Below are 25,340 nucleotides of genomic sequence, written 5' to 3'. Positions count from 1 at the left end.
AAATTGTCATATTTCATGCCGTTATCGAGTTATTTTGAAAAAAGTATTTCCCGTTAAATTAAATCAAAAATTCATTCTGAATATTATTATTCACGTATTTGCGAATTTATTTTTATATATTGCGCCGTTATTAAAATTGGTCCCAACATGTTTAATATAAAAATTTGACTGGACTATAAGAAATGAGTCGTGAAGGTAAACTATTACACTACAAACAAACAGCAGCTGATTTTAAGCGGAATAAACGGAGTATTCCGATTTAGCCAACGTCTGCCAAAAAACCGAGGAAAGCAATATGGCACGGGCGTTTATTTTATTTTCACTGCCGCAAATCCTTCTGAAAAACTCCAGTTTGTTTGTTGTGTACACGGCTTTCGGGCGTGTTTGTTTTATTGCATAACACGTTTTTGGTTGAAGTGAAAGAATGCTCCAATCGTACCAAGGTAGACTTGCAAAAGTCATCTGCGTGGGAACGTCAGTATCACTTATTACAGCCGCTTAATTTGTAAGCTATATTTCGGCTGAAAGGTAAAGATAATTCAGTTAAATTGCAGAATATGGAAGATATAGAGTTGTTTTATTTTAGGCTACTAGGCCATATATATACCTTACAGACTAACATACATATGAATTAATATTCTAAAACTAATATATATATTACTATTGTCTGTGGGGTCACGTCATTAGCGACAGGAATTTGCCACGGTAGCGCCGATACACCATCCAATTCGGCTAGTAGTCCTCCTTCATGAAGGTGGGCAGCATATTGGTGGGGACGGGCCACAAACGCCTTAAAACTCGCATTGTGACTCGACTCCAGCTACGTCACCCTCGATGTCAGATTACTCTTGGTTCGTATATGACAATGTTGATGCTCCTTAGTGAATTTAAATTTTATTTCTGTTGCAATTTACAATGGCATATGCTGGTAGTCACTCTATTCTCCCTAATTTGCGCTCCGAACTGACGGTATATTTGACATATCATAAGAGTCTGTAGTAGACTTACATGACTAAAGATTTTTTGATTTGATTAAAAGAACTTTGTACAAAACCTTTCAAAACAACTTAAGAGGAATATTAGAAGCGGTAGCTTTGCATGGGTATTTAATAAAAAAAACGTTAAAAAGGTAATAACTTGACCATGAACCGGTATATTAAAATAAAAAAGTAGTTATTATGATTTTTACATATTGATGTCCTCTATAAAACTGTAGTACATCACTTACCTCCATCGTCAATAATTTTCTTATATTTTATTGTCATTTTTTGCACATATTCACTTGTTTTTTAAAATATTCTATCTTCGTTCATCAGGGATAATATAGGTATCTAATGGTAAAGCATTTTTTAAATCGTTCCAGAAATTTCGGAGCCTATTCAATGTCAACAAAGAATCGAACAATCAAAACTTTTGATTTTATAATATTAGCTCGCGAGCCTAGAACAGGTCAATGTGACCAATTTCCTCCTATTTGAAAACTAATACTTGTGGAGGCCTGCTCTTCAACCCACCCCGGGAACCGCAACTGAATTTCACTAGGCTTAATAACACTTAATATTATGAAGCACGATGAGAGTTTCCAATTAGTAAGGCTTTCAACTCTTTGCCCAACAGATTAAAGACAATACACAGTTGGAAATTTTTAAGGGTAGGTTATTCTTTTATGTTTTTATAGTATTGATATATTTATTAGCACAATTTTTATAATTTCTAACACAATATAAAGTGTTACTCAATAATACATACAGACGCGCTCTAGACTCTCTCTAGACTCTGGCTCGCGGACTACAGCGCTCTAGACTCTCTCTAGACTCTGGCTCGCGGACTACAGCGCTCTAGCTTGCGGACTATATAAGTCCGCGAGCCAGAGTCTTTCCTCTCTATAGTAAATAGAAATATAAAATATTTGTCATCAGAACTTTGTTTTAATATTGGTATTTTCAGTCGGAAATATATAATTTTTAATAGTAATCTAGATGTTGTTATTAATAAATTATTTCCGATATTTGGTATATTACCAATGTATAAAGAGAAGATCACGGAGGCCATAAATTTGACAAGCACTATTGTAGCTCGGCGTAGCTATAATGTCATTACCATCGCTTCGCCTATCATTTTATTCGCTAACAAATTCACCTTTGTTCGTACTTTCCAGACGGTGTCGTTTGAACCAACCGGCGCGGTAGCGTTTGGCCTAACTTATGAGATACTGTTCATTTTAATTTTTGTTATTTTTATATGTATTAAAAATTATTTAGATGGTAGTAGTTACAATACGAATCGAACTTTCTACTTCTTTCTACTACATACGTAATTCACGATTAGATTTAAATAATAATTCCATAAAGTTTCGTAAAGTTGCGCTAAAAAGGTATGGAGCAAAACCATTTATACACTTTTGTTTGCTATGTAGTATAGAAATCATACTACCTATTTTTTTTAACATATTTATCTATTTATTTCAAGCAAATTTATGGCCAATATAATATTTTATATACCTTATAGACTAACATACATCTTACTAATATTATAAACGCGAAAATTTGTGAGTATGAACGGATGGATGGATGTTTTTTACGCAAAAACTACTGAACGGATTTTAATGGAACTTAACGCAATATAAATTATATATCAGTATAATATTTAGGCTATAATTTAAGATATAAGATAAGATATAATGCAAATTGAACGAAATGTAATAATAAATGTTAATGTCAATTTAGTAGCTGTGATGCAAACGAAATTGCGCTGGTCAGATAATATAATATAGTAATATAAATAAGATTTCTGAGGTTATGACACTGCTAGCGGCAGTCTTACATAATAGCGTCTGTTATTATAGACAAAAAACTACAACACTTGCGCTTATTCTATTTCCGCTGTCTCCTATCACTTAAAATGGATAAAACGACAAAGTTCATCAGTCTCCGACAGTAATGTCGTTATAGAACTCAATCAGGGCGCATTGACGACATGGCGTAAGCGCAACTCGATTATATCATATTATTCCCGCCTTACCCTCGCAGTTAGAACTTGTATTGTTTTCTTTATAATGGTATCGACTTATATACTGTAGTGATGAAGGATCTATTAGTAAAATAGGAAAATAGGCGCTTTTTAACAAAAACAATAATATTACCAACCAACGAACAATAATTCCAACAACGACAACCGACCGACCAACGACAAATCAGACAGCGCCGTCTAGTCCCAAACTAAGCAGAACTCGAACTTGAACGGTACTAGATAATGTATAGATTTTTTTCGTAGTCATCTACATAAATAAAAATAATATAATCATCATCTCAGCTTAGAAGACGTCCACTGCTGAACAAAGGCCTCCCCCAAAGATCTCCACGACGATCGGTCCTGCGCTGCTCGCATCCAATGCCTTCCAGCAATCTTGACCAGAACGTCGGAAATAATATAATATTGTCTAACTAATATTATAAACGTGAAAGTTTGTGTGTATGGACGGACAGATAGATGGATGGTTATTTGTTACTCTTTCGCGCAAAAACTACTAAACGAATTTTGATGAAACTGTATAGTAATATAGCTTATACATCAGTATAACAACCTATACATTTCATCTAGGTGAACCGATAGGCACTTATATATATTTATGTTAAAAATGTTGGAGAAATAAACAAATATTTATGTTAAGTTTGTATTGTGCGAGGAATCGAACCTTAGATCTTCGAAAGTAAGATAGTGTGTTTATTCTGTCCTTTTTTATATGGTTGAAATGGCAAACAATCCAATGGAGCACCTCATGGCAAGGCAAAAGTCGTATGAAACTTTTATATTAATAATATTATTTTAATTACAATGCTCTCTTTAATAATGCACCAATATCCCTTATTATGCACATGATATGTCAACACTATAGAATTAGGCAACAAAGTTCATTAACAATGGACCAAAATAACTAGGTCTTCAGTGATTCTCGAGCCATTGTATATTATCACATTGTCCTCATCGCGAAACAAGAATGGGAGGTCTTTCGAAATTGGTAATCATTTGATATTCCGTCGGTCAATATGCTGAGACATGAATAATTTAAACAACTCTAAACAGGGTTTTGTAGTTAATATTCAGAGGGTCGGGACAATATTTTGATGGGTGATGTGGAAAGGACAAAGGGAATGCATGATTTACTCGTACTTGCAGCTAACTTACGTGTATGTATTATTGACACTGAAGTGTATGGTTTATTTATTTCACAACTCAAGACTTTATTCCTCCACGGACCAATACATACTAGTACATACCCGATATTTCAATACTGATACAGACTTTACACAAAGTGTCAAGTCCACTACATTATCAAAACTATATTGATCAGGATAATTATAGTAAACTAATTAACGGTTTCATTTGTCTCGCGGTGTAGCTGCTTTACTTCTGATGGTCGCGAGTTCGATTTTCGCTTGGTGCAAACATTTGTACGTCTTTGTATTTATTGTTGTAACCTTGGACAATAAACACAGCGCTATCTAGTCCCATGCTAAGCAGAGCTTGAGTTATAGGTACTAGAAAACTGATATATATACATTACTTAGATATTTAATTTTGTAAATATAGTTTATACAAACATTCATACTCATAAATACAATGTTTGTACAGCGAGGAAAGCAACCCGCGACCATCGGAAGTAAAGCGGTGTGCTAAACCGTTAGACCTTCTGGGCCATCAATCGGAAGAGGGCTATAAAAAATGTTACAAAAACTGTTGTAGTTTTTATATGTGTATAGATAAAAGGAAGATTATAGAAAAGACTTGGAATACGTAGATATATAGGTACTAGAAAACTATTGACAAGATATACATAATTGTATAAACAAGAATTTACCATTAAAGAACTATAATTTTTTTTTAAATATCATAATTGCGAAAGTTTGACAGTATGTTTCTAAAAAAATAAACTTTAAAAAAATAAACTTTAACACTAATATAGCTTATACATCAGAATAACACAGGCTAAAAATATCAAGCAGGCGAAACCGAGTGTACAGCTGGTTTAGAATAAAAAAATACACTTCCGATTAGCCAGATGCAACAAAAATAATATAATGCAATCTAAATTTCAAGATATAGCTAGTAATCAACACAATCAACAAAAGCTCAATCAGAGCTCTCTCATAAAAGGATGCCAAGTTTTCGAAATTATGAAAATATAATTGGACATATTTAGAAACGACACGTGTTTAAAATCTCGATATATCAAAGGGTTCCTCACGTGCGTCTAACTGAATTTCAGGGTCCCTCATCAGAAATAATGAATGCATTACATGTTTAGAATATGTTATGCGGGCTTCGATGGTTGTATCTGAGGATTTAAATCAGTGTTTCTCAAACGTTTTAGTATAATGCCCCACCTTAACTTCCCTAATATTCTTATGACCCCTCTCCCCTTTGTAACATAAATAATGTATAATATAAAAAAAAATATTTAAGAAACTTAAACAATAAGTTTTAGGAAGAAATCACTAGGAAATTGATAATGAAAGAGTAAGCAAATTTTTAAAACATGTAATGAAACATATAATCACATTTTCATTCATCACTTAAGAGCCGCGTTCTTTTTAGTGTAGCTCTTGCCATTTTCCACGATCTTCCATTCATTTTCCACGATTTTCTATTCATTTTCCATAATCTTCCATCCATTTTCCACAATATGGCATAAATTTCTTTAGTTTTTAATACAACACGTCTGTTTTTACCTAATTTGTTTGATTAGCTGTGTCTTGGTCTTCCACTTCCCCTCTTTCCTTCGATAACATTAGTTCTAAGTTCATCGTGTCATATCAAGTGGCTCAACATTTTTTCCCGCCTATTCCAAATAAATATATGGAATGTCAATTCCATATAATTTGAGTCCATTTTCGTTCATTTTCCCCCTTAACAATCAAATTGTCTTCCTGTGGGGCATGAGCTCCGTGTTGAGAAACACTGATTTAAATTGACGTGTGCGAGATTATATAATTATTTTCGGATAGAATATTTGTCATTAGATGGGCTGATTACCTTAAAATTTCGTGTACATTACAGTACGTAGTTGTATTCACAAAAAAAAATCATTGCTTTGGTGTTTCTTCTTTATGTGAAAACTAACTATATCTTTCATTATTTGCCTGAACTATAACTGATTTCACTTATTCATAATGTATTATATTTATCTAAAAGAAAAAAAAATTGTGTTGTATTTATTTACTTTATATATTACGTACTAATACGATTAAGACACGGTTAGATCCCAGTATTTAATTAATATTAGACATTGTTTCAAATTATTTTAAGTTTATTGCGTTGTAAATTTACTTATTGCACAATATACATATCACATCACACACCATTTCGTTTAATTGTAATGCCCGAAATTTGCTTTTAGTAATAAGACCGCCTAGTTGTTAATTAATACATATGTTTAGTTTACCTATTAATTATATCTATCTTCTACAATCTTCTATAATTGTTAAGATAGAATATGCTTTATTTCCATAAAGCATATTCTATCTATTTTCATTCTAAGTCACTTCAATTTAGTCTCAAATAGGATTGTGTTTTTTCTGTCACTTTGCCTAATTCATCTACAGGTGACTTGTGCTTGTGCTTTTCAATAGTAAAAAATATCTGTCTTGGAGAAAGAATGTACCTGGGGTGACATAAGGGGTGTGATATACAGGATTTTGCCATTCATCGGAAGATTGAAGTTTGAAGACGGAAGAAAGATTACCATGACTTGCAGAAGGGGAGAACGTTTATAAAATGATAGTTATTTCCCACGATTTACCTGCATAGCACAATTACTTTCACGTTCCATTATTTTCTCAAAAAAATCGTTTCCTGGTTTTAATAAGAAAATAATCCTAAATGAAGAATCCTGAATCTTAACTTTCAGTATTCAAATTTGATTGCAGATAAACGGTGCACCATTCCATTATCATCTTTAAAAAAACGAACAGGATTTCTAGGTTTGTATTTTTGTTAAAAATAAAACATAGTAGTACAATAAATATAAGATTGAATGGAAACAAAAATAAATTAACAACAATATAAATAACAAACGGAAGTTTAAAAGTGCAAATTTAACCGACCGCACCGAAACGGACAGTAGTGTAATTGTTTTCGTTCCACAATAATTGACTTGCGGCGTATATAGTTAAACGTTGTTCTCGGTTCATTCCGGAAAATTCGGACATTTCGAGACAATATTTTGCAATTCCGAACTTGATTGTTATACGTCAGCTTGAATAATGAGATCGATTTTTGTATGGGAGGCTTTTTGTTTGGTTAATGAATATATTTGTCCGGCTCGTGGCGGATGTACGCATACGTATAAAGTATTACTCGAATGTCGACAGTTTGTTTATCACGTTTTGATAATAATGGAGAGACACGTCAAAGAATATTTCAGTTATTGAGATATACAGGGTGTTCAAAATCTACCCTGTACCATCGCAAGCACAGATTATTATATTAGAGTCCGTTAGTTTCTGTTCCCGCGCTTTTAGTTCCCCTCCCTTACCCAGTACTGAACTGACCGTACAGCGGCCTTTCCCTAAATTCCTAAATTCCCTAACACAGGGTAAGTTGTATGTATACAAAGATTTTTTTTTCTATATAGTGTAAAGTGTACTAAATTAGTGGTAAATAGATTTCTTGTATACCCTCACACTAAAGCATGATAAATTTGGTGTGAGAATAAAACATATTTTGAAATCTATACTTTGTTTCTTCATGAAAATTGACAAGAAGTTAACCAAAAAAGGGATGATGGTGATAAGACTTTATGCCTAATAAAGTATTATCACCATCATTCCTTTTTATTATGAATGAGTTTTTTTATTATGAATGGATTTACAATTGTACCTCATCTGGTGGAAATAATGGCGATACCTAGTACGTAGCGCACTTACTCAAAAGACATCTATTCACTAGAGACTTGAATAATCCGAGGTTGTATTCCTCCAGGAATACGAAGCCTGGAAGTGTGTTCTATTCTTTGGCAGTGCGTGTAAAAAATGGCCAACGACAACAATAAGTAAATGCAATGGTAACACTGACTGACCAACTGTTTTACTATGCGCTGTAACTGATATATTTATATATCAGATGGACAATGTGAAGATGCTACCAGTCACCGAAGATAGCCTTTCTTTATTTACATCGCCATATTTTATTACGAAAATGGCGCGAACCAATAAGAATGCGTTACCGGCTCCTGCGACGGAACGGTCGAACTAGCACGACTAGCGAGTGACGCAAATAAATCACAGATGGCGCTACTGGTCACTAAACTTTAAAATAATAAAAAAAATATTTTGCAAATGTTGACAATCGCTAGATATAATAATATCTTATCTGTGCTATAATCATACAACAATACTAACAATATCCTTTTTATTTATAATTATTTGTTCTATAGTGTTCCTATCACTGGCTCATTCTTGTTGATACTGTTTGTGTCCAAATGAGTAGTAGAATAAAAAATAACTATTTAAAAGTGCTAATATTATGTTTATTTGAACAAAGATTATTTCTATCGTTTCTGAGTATAACTTTGTATTGTAGGTTAGTACTTACTTAAATTATTACTTTATTAGAACCTCTCTTGATAAATGTCAAATGGCAACACTGGTAGACTCCAGACATGCTTCGAAAGGAAACGCCATTAAATGTTTTATTGTAAACTTTATAACTCCAAACCTAATAGGTCGTTCCGTTGGCGAGCCGTTGATGCGATCAAACTCTGTCATGTTTCCAAAATACTTAGAAAAGTCGTAAAAGGGAAACATTCTGATAGAACGCGTATATATACTTAGTCGAAGATTGTTCGCTGTAGATAATTTTCGGGAGCTGTGAGTAACGTTGGAACTGAAATTAATATTTGTTACTGAAAATTTCTGATCAACCTTGTTTTAAAATTTTCCACAACTCGTTGAGATTCACACAATGTATACAATTGTACAAGTTGTGTGGTTGCATTCGCTGTAAATAATTATAAAACAAAACAAATTGTAAATGAAATCGTAATTATATATTATTATATTTATTAAAAAATGTCGATATAATTAGCGGTGTAACAAAAATATTGAAGAATATAAAACAAATGACAATCGTAAACATTAGAACACAGCGTTCTATATTTAAATATTATGAATATTTAAAATAATTGAGGAGGTTTTAATACCTATTTTTGTTGGAGTTTCCAACACATATTATGTAATAGTATTATCTTATCTGTGGTAATTGTGACATTTACCGTACATATGTCAATCAGCGACCAAGATATTTGTAATGGCGTCCAAATATCGGAACTTAATAAATTATATTATCCCGTTTATATAATGTGTACAATATTTATAATTATTAAACAAGTAGAATAATAATTAAGTTCCTTACGAAATTCTTCTCGGCCATCTAGGCTAAACTAGCTTTCAGAATTGAGAAGTATAAGTATGACAATAAAATTGTAAATAATAAAATTCATTAGCATAATTTTTATCATGATATGGTATATTGGGGTTATTGGGGATATAGAGTAGGATTTGTTGTTCTGCATCTCGTATACCACATATTATAATATATGCCAGGATTCGGGAAAGGATGGTTTGGATCATTATTATTATAAATAAATATTAGGCCATTTATCCGTCCATACTCACAAATTTTTCCGTTTATAAACTTAGTAATATTTTTTTTATGTTTATGTTTTTGTATATTTTATACAACCCTGAAATACCCACTAAGGTCTCGCAAAACAAGTTAGACTAAACAATAAAAGTTCTTTATTTAATAGCCCTCGCAAATTACGACTCTGAACGACTTATCCACGCTGTGCGTGACACCGTACTTGCTGTTCTAAATGAACACTAGGGTTGAAACAGTAACAGCTTCAGGGACGAGATCGAGGGGCAGTTTTATGTCCATATTGTCAAGGGTAATAAAATGTAAAAACAGTACTTGGAAAGTGACACCAAATAATTGTAGCTGTTATTTTTATTTCTTCATTTTGTCCCGTTTTATTGTTGGTGCTAGGTCTGTTACTAACTTTATTGGGGTACGTAAAAGCAATGTTCGCGTGTACCGTATTTAATTTTACTGTTTACTTGTATAGTACAAGTAGTTAGTAGTAGTCGTTACATTTAATATATTCTCGTCTCAGACCAATGATTAATATTTTGAAATTTATCTATTTAATATTATTAAAATTACTAAATTCTTAAATGTTATAAAAATATGTCAACGGACATTGTACTTGAGTGGGTGTTATCTATCTAGTATATTATGTATGTATTTAAAAAAAAATGTATTTCAACAAGGTATCTAGTAGGTACCTATAACACAAGCTGTGCTTAGTTTAGGACAATGTGATTTGTTTATTTTTTTTTTTATTTAAATAACTTCAATGCACGTCATACATGAGTAAAGAGTACATATGGCGGACTTAACACCTAATGGCATCCACAGAATGAGTTGACTTGCCAATTATTCATTATCAACTCCACTAATTTACAGCTGATAATCCAAAAAAAAAACTCTGAAGTCCGGCCCAGTGCCTAAAACTCAGAAGATGTTTTCAAAACACTTGTTGAGTATTTGTCTACTTTGAAATTTGAAGGCGTTTGATATTTAGGTACAAAATATTTTATAATTTACACATATGATGTTAAAAATTATAATTTTCTTTATTTAACAGATAGTGACTAACTTTTGTTGTAACATATAATGAAACTCTTTGTATCTATGTATTAACTTAATAATTAAAAAAATATATTTAAATAAATAAAGAACACAGCGCCATCTAGTCCTATAGTAAACAGAGCTTGTGTTATGGGTACTAGACAACTAATATAAATACTTAGACATTATTTTAAATACATACTTAATATACAAAGAAAACACTCAGACTGATACAAGAAATCATACTCATGAAGACAAATGTTTGCACGATGCCCGAACCCGCGACCATCGGAAGTAAAGGAATGTGCTATACCGCTAGACCACCGAGGCCGTGAAATAATCAAATAAGTAAACATTATTAAAATTTTAGATTACATAATGTACCTTTTTTAATTTTGTGTACATAATTTACCCAAAACATTATTACTTCACTTTCATTAATATAATCGCCATAAACTGTAATACCCATACTTAAATCTGGGACATTATATTCAGAGATTCAAAGAGTAGCTTCCATAAAAGTCAGACCTTCTTTATTATCCACTTCATGTGAGGGTATCTCATTACATTCAATTTACACCACACAAGGGAATCGAATGTTTGCTTTTATTATTAATTCTCACAGATTGAAAAATAACAATAGGTAGAAAGTGCAAATTTAAAATGTCGACAAATTTCGTTTTTGCAAGTTTTTATACTGTGGTCCAATTTTAGAACTACATCTTTGTGGTTTTAATTTTTTTAATAAACGACTGTACTCAAACGCTATAAGCTCATGCATCATTACCTGTTTTTTTTAGATAATTGGAATGCCAAAAAAACAGACAGCCCACCAGTTACGCGATAATTGAAGCCTATATACATAAATAGCACTACAAGGTTCATGTTCATATGACACCCTTGATACCACTCATACGTTGCTTCGATACATAAAAAACACTCAGTTGACTAAATTGTTACTTACATTTCAAATTTAGAACCATAGTCACGTGATTTTGGTGACGTCACTATCATGCCTATATATAAAGAGGAAGGAACTACAAGGATCATGTTATTACCCTTAATACCACTCATGCGTTGCTTCAATGCATAAAAAACAGTCAATTGACTAAATTGTTACTTACATTTCAAATTTAGAACCATAGTCACGTGATTTTGGTGACGTCACTGTTATGCCTATATACAAAGAGGAAGGAACTACAAGGATCATGTTATTACCCTTAATACCACTCATGCGTTGCTTCAATGCATAAAAAACAGTCAGTTGACTAAATTGTTACTTACATTTCAAATTTAGAACCATAGTCACGTGATGTTGGTGACGTCACTATCATGCGGCCACCAATAGATATAGAGGAAGGAAACAAGGAGGGAACGGCCTTCTTGGTTTCTGTTCGAGGCAACCGAGACGACCAGACGTGGAACAACGCAATTTATGTGGAGTGTAATTTGAAAAAGGAATAAAAATAATGTACTGTTGCATCGACGTATCATTTCTGAAACCATTCGATACTATTACGGCGTTTTTATGGTTATCAATCCTATAATTTCACTGTATTTTTCATCCGACACCAAAACACATTACAAAACAAGCTACTTGGCGTCTATAATAGGTAGATGTACGTACGCCGCTGTCTTTTTAAAAAGCCTACACCGGTAATTGCCGATAATTCTAAAAAGTATATAGGAATTATAGAAATACTAGCTACTCGCCCCGGCTTTGCCCGGATATTTATTATACATATAACCCTTCGTCTTGAATCATTCTATCTATTAAAAATAAACCGCTTCAAAATCCGTTGTGTAGTTTTAAAGATTTTAGCATACATAGGGACGGATAGATAGCGACAGCGACTTTAGACATATAGCATTTTCTAGTTATTAACTGCCTATTCAAAGTATAACGGCTGATATATCATACCATATATAGTTAGATAGTTGACGGCCATTTCAATTCCATAAAAAAAAATAACTACCAAGAACAACATGTCTTTATTTTATTTCTCTATAGATGTATTAAAATTCATTGCACTTGTATATTGAGCATCGGCGATCAGATGCACTCTGGGGAAATCTTACGTTGTCTTGACATTTTCAGAGAATTTAATCAGTCTAGGAACCACTGGTTTGGGATTGCTAAACGTAACCTCTCTTGTCGATATAAACGTATAAAATGTATAGCGAGATTAAGAGTACGAAATAGCAATGAGTACCTATAATTATGAATTTTTGAAAATGGAATTTTAATATTTTGATATTTTAATATTAATTATTTTATTTTAAATTGAATATTCCAATTTTGAATATATTACCCGTATTCAAAATTGGAATTAAATTTGAGTGCGGTTAGCATTCAAAAATGGAATTGTATCCATTTTCAAAAATTCATAAATATTTATTTACTCTATATTTATGAATATATTATCTAGCGCCTACAAGCCTACCCAACCTTAAACATTATAATATTAATTTTTTCAACACACTTGCTCGTAAAGCAGATTTTATTTCACCGGTTGCCGATATCTATATCTTTAAATGAAAATCAAAGAGTAATAGGCCTTGCTCAGTAAATATGATTTAACAGATGTTTTGAATTTATTTAAGGGTAATTCCTAAGGGGAAATTTATGTATATTTATCCGTATGTAATGCAAATAAATGACTTATTTACTTACCTACTATACAAACTGACGTCTATGCTTACTGTAGGTATAGATAAAGTTCAAGTAAACAGGAGCGCTATGATGCTAACATTATTTCTCATGTTGGTGGGAGAACATAGGCGAGCCACCATAATTTTGTGTACGGTTGCAAAAATATTGATACCAAATTATTTCACTCGAGTTGTACACTGCCCTGTTTTTTTTTTCTGATTCCACGATGGTGGCAAACAAGTATACGTCCCATCTGATGGTAAATAGTTACCGTAGCCTATGGACACCTCAGACATCTGGTAATATTAATAATCAATTATGACTTTTAAATTCAGTACGAAGTCATAAATAATATAATAATGTTGGAAGTTTTTGGTCATTTAAGTTTTTAATAGTAATATTTTTTCTCTACCGTCCCGTTCCCTTTATCTATACATATAAGTAAAATTTGAGTGTTTGTTTGTAATATTGAAATAACCGTTTTTTACTACTTGCATATGAGTATAAATACGGTACATACAAAAATACAAAATAACATTATTTTCAATTTTTGTCTGTCTGTCTGTCAGGTTATTCCGGCAAATCTCTGAAATGGCTGGACCGATTTTGACGGGACTTTTTTTGGCAGGTAGCTGATGTAATAAGGAGTAACTTAGGCTACTTTTATTTTAGAAAAATTAAGTTAAATTCCACGCGGACGAAGTCGCGAGTACTGCTAGTTTATCTTAAAATTATTCGTGTTATAAGCTGTTTAACTATATTAATATTTTTAAAAATTATTTAAACTTAGTTATCTTATTGAAAAAAAATATTGCCATTACCATAAACGATCTTTTGGATTTTTCTAAATGATACTTAGGAGTAACTTACTGAAAGTTTGTCTTTAAATCTAGTGTTAATATCATGAAAATAAGCTCTTTGAAAATAAGTAAAGATTTCTGCATTCAAACATTTAATGCAATAGTGAGAATATTTGCTTTATTAATTTCTCTTAAGAAGTCACAATTCACTATACAGTAAATCATACGGAGCCATAGGTTTTTGTAATATTAAAATACTTTTATCAGTAAAAACATACCATAAGACAATATACCATGAAAGTCACTAAAACATATTTTATTAAATGAAGTGTTTTTTTATTGCAGTATTTCATTTCACAATGTTATTTATACCCAAACTCTATTCGATGCCTGATGATGCCTTTTTAAGAGGTGAAAGACGTGTTGCAATATGTCTGTAGATTCAATAACGGTCAGAATTTGATCACCAATAGAGGAAATCGGAACGCTTCCTTTAGAGTAATTAGAAAGATTTACTTTTATATATTTTTGACATGTATTTGAAAATGAACTTCTTGTTGTATTATGTTTGCCTCTTATACCATATTATTCCTTGTAACATAAAAATAAATAATTTTCTAATATATATAATATAGTATTTGTCTTGTATGGATCAGAGTGTTAGCCGAAATGAGAATGTTGAGGTGTGGTGTAATGCATAGGAACGAGGATAATATTTTAAGAAAGGTGTTACATATGAATGTGGATGGTTATAAGGGCAGAGGAAGGCCGAAAAAGAGATGGATGGACTGTGTGAAAGATGATATGGTAAGAAAGGAAGTAAATAACGCGATGACTGCGAACAGGGATGAATGGAAGCGAAAAACATATTACGCCGACCCCAAATAAATGGGATAAGGAAGAAGCAGATGATGATGATATATAATATAGTTTGTTTCGCTATCTTCTAACTAATCCTTCACATTTACAGTAGCGGTGGTCAGGTTTCCACACTGATTTGTGGTCTCACACATGCTAATGGTAGCAGTATTAAACAAAATAGTATAAATCCATTAAGTAATAACTAAACTCATCTCGTAGTATCAACTCACGACTTTTGAATTAAATGTGTCGGGGTAGTACAGTGTCAATGCTGAGTGGGAGTCACTTTCAGCGTTACTAGTATGTTTTATCTTTTAAATTATATAGTAGACATTATTGTAAATACGAATACTAATATCATCATCATCATTATCGTAGCCCAGAAGACGTCCACTGCTGGACATAGGCCTCCACCAAAGATCTCCACGACGATCGGTCCTGCGCTGCTCGCATCCAATCCCTTCCAGCGATTTTGACCAGATCGTCGGTCCACCTTGCTGGAGGCCTTCCCACGCTGCGTCTTCCGGTCCGTGGTTGCCACTCGAAGACTTTACTGCCCCAACGCCCATCTGTCCTACGAGCTATGTGCCCTGCCCATTGTCCCTTCAGAGTTGCAATTCTTCGTGCTATCACTCTGGTTCTTCTGCGGATCTCCTCATTGATTCGATCACGCAGAGTAACTCTATACTAGTATAGTATAGTATAGTATGGTGGCTCGCCTACTAGTACTGAATAAAATAAATAATAAAAATAAAGATTATTATTATTATTTGCTACATTTTCACAGCTTTAGCTGATTTATTACGTAAGTGCAATGTGTCTGTATGTGCGTGCGTGCATTTGAGTACTTACTATGAGCCTTTTAACTATTATCATCTGTCTTTTCTTTTCTCTTTCTTTATCTCTCTCTTTCTTATTTATATATGTAGTAAGTGTGTGTATGTCTTTTTTTTTAAGTATACATTAGAATATTGTTATCTATTACAAAAACTCAAGCACTATCGTTGACCGCTAACTACCACCTCAGTCATAGCGTTAGGTTGACTGGAAGAGATCTCTTGCAGAGATAAGCCTGCCCTTGCGCACATTTTTGTATAACTGTCTTTGTTTATTTATGTAATAAGTGCAATAAAGTATATATATATATATATATATATCTGGTTTAAAAGAAGGTAATACTCACTCACACGGGTCTTAGCCAAGTGTGGGAAAGGCTATTATTATAGTGTGTAGTTTTTGTGAAGATGTTATTATTAAGGATGTCAGAAATTTTCTAGTAATGCGACAAGTATTCAGTATTGTGGCTTTTTATAAGAGATATGTTTTACTAGGATGAATATTTAGTGTTTGTAGACTATTTTTAAGTAATTTGGGTACAATTCCTGTAGAAGAAAGTACAATAGGTACAATACATACAGTTTCGGCTCGCCATTGTTTTTTTACCTCTATTGCAAGATTCTAGTATTTTAAAACTTTATCTCAATTGTAGTTTTTATGTTGTGTTGTAGGTATTAGGTACAGCTATATCTACAAGATTATTATTATTGTTTTATGCCTCATTTTCACAGCTTTTTTACATTGGTTTTTTACGCTGTGGCATTAAATATTATTATTATCAACTAGTAAGGTAAAACAACCAAAAATATATTGGTGCATAAATTTTATTTTGCTGAACACTTTTTCTGCTGCCACTACATAAATCCCACCCATCGCCGAGTGGAATGCATAAAGGCCGACTCGTCTCGTCTCTACGAAATTACATCGGTATCATAATTTCCGAGACGCGGCCCAATGAAGACATTATCCGGCGTGTGCGCATGCAACGTGATCCGTTCGGGTTCAAAGGTCAAGGTGGCTTGTTATTCGATAGTTTTTTTTAAATTTAGTTATACCAGAGGCAGACTGGATTATCTCATCTTGTTCATAAGCTATATTTGGGTTGTAGGAAGTAAATTAGGCAAGGAAATTACAGGTATGACATCTTAGTCCTCTGAAATAAAGTGTTGCTTTTTTTGTACGGATAAAAATGAAATGATGCACCGGCTTGCGGTAACGGTTTACGGTGGCGGGGCAGTAGTGGATGATGATAAAGACGTAAAGACGTACTTAATGCATTGCCGGAGATCGAGGTGTTTTAGTATATTGTACAAAAATATATTATCTTGAATACCTACATACATATATATGTAATAAATTCCGTGTGTTTTGCAAATAATAATAAAATAAAAAAGCAAGGTTTTATACACAGTCAAGCTTCCATACCCAGTAATTTTATCGCTATATCTTTTTCCGAAGTACAACTAAAAGAACAAGGTAGTTGGCTATTAAAATAGGTAAAATAGAGCTAAAGGTAATCTGTACAAAATCTACATGGTAAATGATGTTATGTTATCTGTCATAAATGTAAAAAGTAAGGTAAACTTTCTTTTTTAAAAGATAATAAACAAACGAATGCAAAAAGTCATTCAATGTGAAGTATGTAAGAACTAAGGTAGATTTTCTTTAAAAAATAAATAATACACAATCTAAGGTGAGAAAGCTTTATGTTTTAAAACATTCAATGTAAAGATTTATCGACTTGTTTTGTTACAAATAATTATTAAGTTCCTATGAAGGTAGGTGTGTATTTCTTGCTCGCCCACACAGCCACGTATTGAGAGCTATGTGCAAAAAATTCACAATGAGCTATCAAGTCGAGGGTCGTTAAGTTGAAACAAAGAGGCGCCGACCTTACCACCTATAGTACTAGACGCAGATATCCGAAGTTTGGATTCGGCATATCATATCATATATCAGTCATATATATATCTGATTGGACTCCATTTATCCAATCAGAAATATATATGACGGCCTCTGTGGTCTAGCGGTTTAGCGCACCGCTTTACTTCCGATGATTGCGGGTTCGATTCCACAGCACGGGTAATTGTTTGTATCGGTCTGGTTGTTCTCTATTCAATTCGAATTCAATATATCTTTATTCATGTAGGTCTATTACAGTCTTTTATAATACGTCAAATCTACCGTCAGTTCGGAATGATTTCGAGATGAGAAGAACTGATAAAAACAAAGGATCGAAATTACAACCGCCTGAGCCTAGGTTCGAACCCCTATAGGTGCCTTCAGACTAAAGTCGTCACAACCTTTTTGATAGTTTTTATGTTTTTTATATATATTTGAATTTTATATTTTGACGTTCTGTTTTTATATACCGTTTGTTTTCTTATGCCATATTGTCTTTATATTTTTGCTAGCGAGCTGATTACACCTATTTTACCTCACCTAGGAACGTGTCTCATTTTTAACCAGCCTTAATACAGTCCTTCCGTAACAGTCGTATTGGTTACGCAGGAGTTGCTTGTTGAAGTACTACATTGTTCAGAATTTTTAGTTAACAAAAATTTAAAGGGTGTTTGCTCTACGGTAACTGTGTACAATCAGATGAACCGTATGTTTGTTTGGCACTATTGTAGTATAAAACAAAATGTATATAAATAAAAGCAGCTCCATATCGTTAGGTTCCGAGTTGTACCAACGTAATGGTTAAGCCTAATGGCGATCGAGTAGACGCCTTTATAAATATAGTCGTTAGCGTTTATTCCTATAATGACTTTATTATGAACGTCGATCCGCCATGATGGGTTGTAACCAGGGTTACCACCCAAAAAAATAATTATGTTGTATATATTGTTTAATTATTCATGAATACAAAATACCTAATAATTGTGCAAGCTTTTACTGCTTTACACGGTATAAAATAAAGTCGCTGTCGCTGTCTGTCTGTCCGTATGTATGCTTAAATCTTTAAAACAACGCAACGGATTTTGAAGTGGTTTTTTTCATAGATAGAGTGATTCAAGAGGAAGGTTTATACGTATAATACATGAGTAGCTAGTTTTTATATAAAATTCACCTGGCTATTGTGGTAATGTCACTATTTTTTTTTGTGAATTATTTATATATTGTACAATTTAAAACAATAATTTTTTTTACATGCCAATGCTTATATTTAAATTATAATCTTTTGTACTGTGTTTTTGAGTAAATAAATAAAATATTATTGTTACCACGTGGTACATTTTCCCAAGTCTGAAGCAACGGACACTTTGCTGCTGATACTATTTTCACCGCTATTTACAATGTTTAAAAAGCAATAGAAATATTAATAATCGTCATTTCAATAAATTTAATATAGAATAGAATAGAATTTATTTTTATTGCTAACTGTGTGGGTACAGTTTTTTTGTAGGCGGTATAACAATATATATAGTATATATATCAACAGTTATATCCTATGGGGCATGCAACAAATTACAACAGTTTTAATTTAAGAATATATTGTAAACTAGTTTTTGACCGCGGCTTCGCTAGCGTAAATTTTTCCCCTTAGAGGTGGAATTTATCAAAATCCTTTCGATTTTGATATATTCCACCCCTAGGTGCTATTTCCACCCCCGACGTAGTGACCCTACGTCATAGTAGCTTTATGCATGCAAAGTCTCAGCCCGATCGGTTTAAAATTGACAACGTTTCATACAAACTTTCATCCCCTATTTTATCCCCTTGGGGGTAGAATTAATCAAAATCCTTTCTTCGCGGATGTCTACGTCATAACATCTACTTGCATGCCAAATTTCAGCCCGATCCATCCAGTGGTTTGGGCTGTGCGTTGATAGAACACTATGTCAATCACCTTTGTGTTATATATATTTAAAAGATTACATTAATTAATTACGTCATGAGCACTTTTAAATGGTCATATATTTATAATAATATTAATAGTGTATGTCATAGTTATCCTGGTAACGGATCGGACCAGAACTCGACTTGTAACAAACATCGAAATTAAATTAGTATATTATTATTATTATTATTATATTATATTTCAGCGCGGCTCATCGAAATTACTTGTGACTCGAGAGCTGGTAGCTACTTTGTCCAGTGGGTAAGTATGGCCATACAAGGCAACGCTGCCAATATCTTGGATGCACTCGATGTGCCGCATTCGGTAACAATGATTTTTTTTATGTGAATATATGTGATTATCTCTAAATTAAACATACTAAATTTATTAAAATAATTATGATTAAGAATTGCCAACCCTGAAAATTGATGTTACAATTAATGTACTAACATCGTGTCTATATTTGCTTGCAACCTTTGTCATTTTATGACAACCCTACTCTTTTTATCCTTGAACGCAACATGAGGTCTCTCGTGCGAATATCCAGTTTTTGTGCTCTATAAAAAATGTAATTGTCGTAAAGACTTATTTATGTACTTAAAATATATCTATTTTTATTTCTATCTATCTGTAAATTGATCTGTATTCATTCAATATAAAATAGATTATTCAGGATGTTGGGCCATATTATACAACGTTAAAATAAAAAAAAATGTTAACCATTGGTGGTCCAGTTTCGCACAAAGCCTTACTTTTGATAGTTAAGGGTTAAGTTTCAATTCCTCGCACAATACAAATATTTTTTCTCAAGTATGATTATTTTGTATCGGTCTGGGTGTTTTCTTATGTAAGTATATACAAATAAAATGATAAGATTCTAACAGTTATCTAGTACTGACACAAGTTCTGTTTAAGTTGGGACTAGATGGCATTGTGTAAATCGTCCATTGTAAAATGTAGTTGTCTCCACAAATCTTATTAATATTACAAATACGAAAGTTTGTAAGTATCGATGTTTGTTGTTCTTTCACGTAAAAACTATTGAACTGATTTTGATAAAACTTTATAGTAATATAGCTTACACATCAGAATAATACATAGGCTATATTTTTTATTGAATTTTAACCCGGGTGAAAACGCGGGCACAGCTAGTAAACATATATAGTTATGCTTCGATTTTATAGCCATAGTCTAAACTATGTAAAATTAACTTGTCTGTGTGCAAACCAAAGAAATTCTTCTCACAATAATATATCTTCCTTTGTAATAAAGTTTATTATACGAGGATAAATATTTGATTACTGGTCCGGAACCTTCCACCTGTGAATTCAACTCCAATCTTTTTAATAGTAATAATAAAGCAGTATAATTCCAACGGCGCCATATAGTACTAATTTAAGAATAGCTTGTATTATACGTACTAGACAACTGATAGAATGACCTAAATACAATACATTTTTTGCAAAAACAAACCAATACAAATAACCAACTCATTATTATAAATGTTTGCGCCGTGAGAGGCATCGAACCCACAACCATCTCCAGTAAGGCGATGTGAGAGAGTGTTAAATGTTGATGATAAACTTAACTCAACAAATGGCATGCCCATATTTCTCTGGGTATGTTTAAATATAATATAACAGAAGGCGAAATTAATTTGACGGCCTTTTTGGTTTAGTGGTAGCACACTGCTGTACTTCCAATAGTCCTGGGTTCGATTCCTCGCACTGTGCAACAGCACTGGTGTTAGTGTTTTCTATATATAAGCATAGAAAACTTTTTTGTAAATATTATGTATGTATTTACAAAAAAGTCTATGTATTATCTACTACCTATAGCACAAGCTCTGCCTATAGTGAGTATAGATAGCGTTGTGTTAATTGTAAAAAAAAAAAATAAGTGATGTGATATTAATATTGGTATGTTTTCGGTGCTTCCATCCATATAGGGATAGTATAGGGAATAATACTGGAATTTGGTAGTTTCGCTATATTCCCTTCTAATTCTTAAATATCATCATATTTTATCAAAATATTTCCTCGTGTACACTCAGCCTTAGAACAAATTGCTTTCATATAAACATCGTCAATTTACACTAGCAATTTCGACCTTATTAAACCCTGTTGGGTATAAGGGTTTATGGCTCATAATTTTTTATGGCCAATCATTGATTGCGCTTTAAAAATTGTATTATAACTTGTCATCATGACTTCGTCTGCGTAATTGGGATATTAATTGATAGAGAAAATAGATCTAGAAGACCATATGTATACATACATTCCAATTATAAAAAAAATATTCATACAAACCTGGGACCACCTCCGAAATTCCCTGTCATATTAGAACGTGGATTGTATGAGCCAAGATTCACAAATATTCGCTTCCTATCAACAGAGAATTCAGCCCCAAACGCTGGAACCTAAGTGGTCTCGAACAATGCGGTTTTAGAGGAGCTCCCTCCCGCGTACAATTATTGCTGTGGAATCAAATCATAATATCTTTATTCATGTTCTATTACAAACTCTTATGATATGTCAAATCTACCGTCATTTTGAAATGCTTTCAAGATGAGAAGAACTGACAAAAACTCAGCTCATATTCTTTTAAAATATGGTTGTACATGTTTACAATAATACAGATTCATTTTTAATTGCTATTTAACCATTAGCATATGATATTGTAATTTTGCCAAAAGCAAATAGTGTTTGTAACCATAACAGACCAGTCCCCACAAGCAGTACCTGTTCACGATTATGACGGATGAGCCAGTCATCATTGCACTCAACCATATTAGAAAGAGCACATTGACCCGGACCACCACGCCGTCACAAGTTTAAACTTTATAGCGAGCATGACTGTTTTAAGTTAGTTCACTACGTCAACTATGGTATTTACAGCATGGGACTTTTAAGAAGGTTTTAGTAAGGTTTCTTAAGGGTTGCCTCTCTGGTATTTCAGGCATCCATAGGTAACCGTTTACCATCATATGGGCAGTATGCTTGTTTTCCGACGTCTTAGTATATAGCCGTCTCTATCAGATAGGATTTGGTCTTCAGCCGTTCCATAAGTTTCGGGTTTGGAGAGCAGCCAACAGAATTTAAATAGTTTGAAATTTAACCGTTCGTGCACTGTCAGTATGGCAGACTAAGATGTCAAGCGTCTTATTCTGTAATTTTTGCCTATTCTCACCTTACAAATTTTTACTTATTTTTTTTTTACCTTCATTAACATTCCGTAACATTCCGTAATCGTGCTATATACTGCTAAAAGAGTCATTATTATTAATTCATTACAAAATTCATATCTTACAAGCCTCATATCTTGTTATTACCTTATCTATCTATCTGTTATTACCTTTTGTCACTCCACAATTATTCTACTTTGTTTTTCTTTCTTTCATTAATTGCATTCCCTAATCCTGTTATATACTGCTAACAGAATCATTATTATTAATTGATTACAAAATTCATCTTTACAAGCCTCTTATCTTGTTATTTTACTAACTTTTGTCACTCCACAATTATTCTACTTTGTTTTTCTTTCTTTCATTAATTGCATTCCCTAATCCTGTTATATACTGCTAACAGAGTCATTATTATTAATTGATTACAAAATTCATGTTTACAAGCCTCTTATCTTGTTATTTTACTAACTTTTGTCACTCCACAATTATTCTATTTTGTTTTTCTTTCTTCCATTAATTGCATTCCCTAATCCTGTTATATACTGCTAACAGAATCATTATTATTAATTGATTACAAAATTTATGTTTACAAGACTCTTATCTTGTGATTTTACTGCCTTTTGTCACTCCACAATTATTCTACTTTGTTTTTCTTTCTTTCATTAATTGCATTCCCTAATCCTGTTATATACTGCTAACAGAGTCATTATTATTAATTGGTTACAAAATTGATATCTTACAAGCCTCTTATCTTGTTGTTTTACTACCTTTTGTCACTCCACAAATGTTCTACTTTGTTTTTCTTTCTTTCATTAATTATATTACTTAATCGTATTATATACTGCTAACGGAGTTATTATTATTATTATTTGACTATAAAATTCACATTCTTCAAGCTTCTTATCCTGTAATTTTCCTGCCTTTTCTCAGCCTACAGATTTTTACTTAATTTTTCTTTTTCTCATTAATTATATTACTTAATCGTATTATATACTGCTAACGGAGTCATTATTATTATTTGACTATAAAATGCACATCTTTCAAGCTTCTTATCCTGTAATTTTCCTGCCTTTTCTCAGCCTACAAATTTTTACTTAATTTTTCTTTTTCTCATTAATTATATTACTTAGTCGTATTATATACTGCTAACGGAGTCATTATTATTATTTGACTATAAAATTCACATCAGGCCTCTTATCCTGTAATTTTCCTGCCTTTTCTCTGCCTACAAGTTTTTACTTAATTTTTCTTTTTCTCATTAATTATATTATTTAATCGTATGACATATTGGTAACAGAGTCGTTGTTATTATTTGATTATAAAATTGACATCTTTCAAGCCTCTTATTCTATATTTTTCCCGCCTTTTCTCACCCTACAAATTTTCACTTAATTTTCTTTATTCCATTAATTATACTCTCTAATCGTGTTATACGGGTAACAGAGTCGTTGTTATTATTTGATTACAAATATAAACAAATGCTTAGTTTAAATGCGCGTTTCAGTATAAGTGGTAGTTATCACATGCCAGCAGCCGCGCAGTGTTTGAAGCAATTTCCTGAAGGAAAAGCACCCACTTAAGTAAATAAGACTTGCATATGTGTAGACGTTAATCGCAGGCGTGGACCACGAGGTTGCATTTGTGGAGTTGGTATGTATTCACAATTAACGGACATACTTAGAAGTTATAAATTATTAACAAAAAAAAACAGAACAATTTATCTATTGTTTCTATATACCACTACTATTTTTTTCTAGGGTTTGGTAACCCAGAAAAACTGAAAACCAAGCACGGTGTAAACTTATATGAAAGAAGTTGCTCTATATTTTTTCATACTAAAAAAATATTAATGTCGTTTATATTACAATTTTTCTAGCAAATTACATATAGTACGGTAACACAGCATTTAATATCAAGTTATGAAAACCCAGACTTCAATTTAACCAGAATTTTAATTATATACTATTAATTTACTTTTATGTGGTACCAATTTACAATTTAACTCATGTAATACGCTTTTAATTGCGCTTAATGTATTTATAAATACTAGTAGTATTTTGATAAATAGTTTACTGTAAATGAAATTCATTACTTATTCAAGAACCACTTAAAGTTTTTCAGTAATATTCTAATATTATTAACATTCATATATGTAAAATAAATCGAATGAACAAAATTAAAATTATTATTGTAGTTATGAAAGTTCATTGTTTTGTTTGCTGTTTTATGTCTAAATAGCTGTAGAAATCCCCATAAAACGTAGCATATATAATTTTTCAACCAATATATAAATAAAAACGATTATAAAAACAAATGAGCCTATATTTTATCAATATCATGCACTTTACTGTAATAATAAGCATGCTTATGTGATTAAGCATGCGATATTCATAATAATGTCAGCTCTAATAAATATTACCTCGTACAACCTGCTCAGAACGGATATTATATTCTTGAGGAACTTTGATG

This window comes from Achroia grisella, unplaced genomic scaffold (genome assembly GCF_030625045.1).
Source record: "Achroia grisella isolate CSIRO2021 unplaced genomic scaffold, CSIRO_AGI_Agris_v1 utg1086, whole genome shotgun sequence".
In the NCBI taxonomy this organism is placed as follows: Eukaryota; Metazoa; Arthropoda; class Insecta; order Lepidoptera; family Pyralidae; genus Achroia; species Achroia grisella.
Note: the sequence above shows the minus strand (reverse complement) of the source record.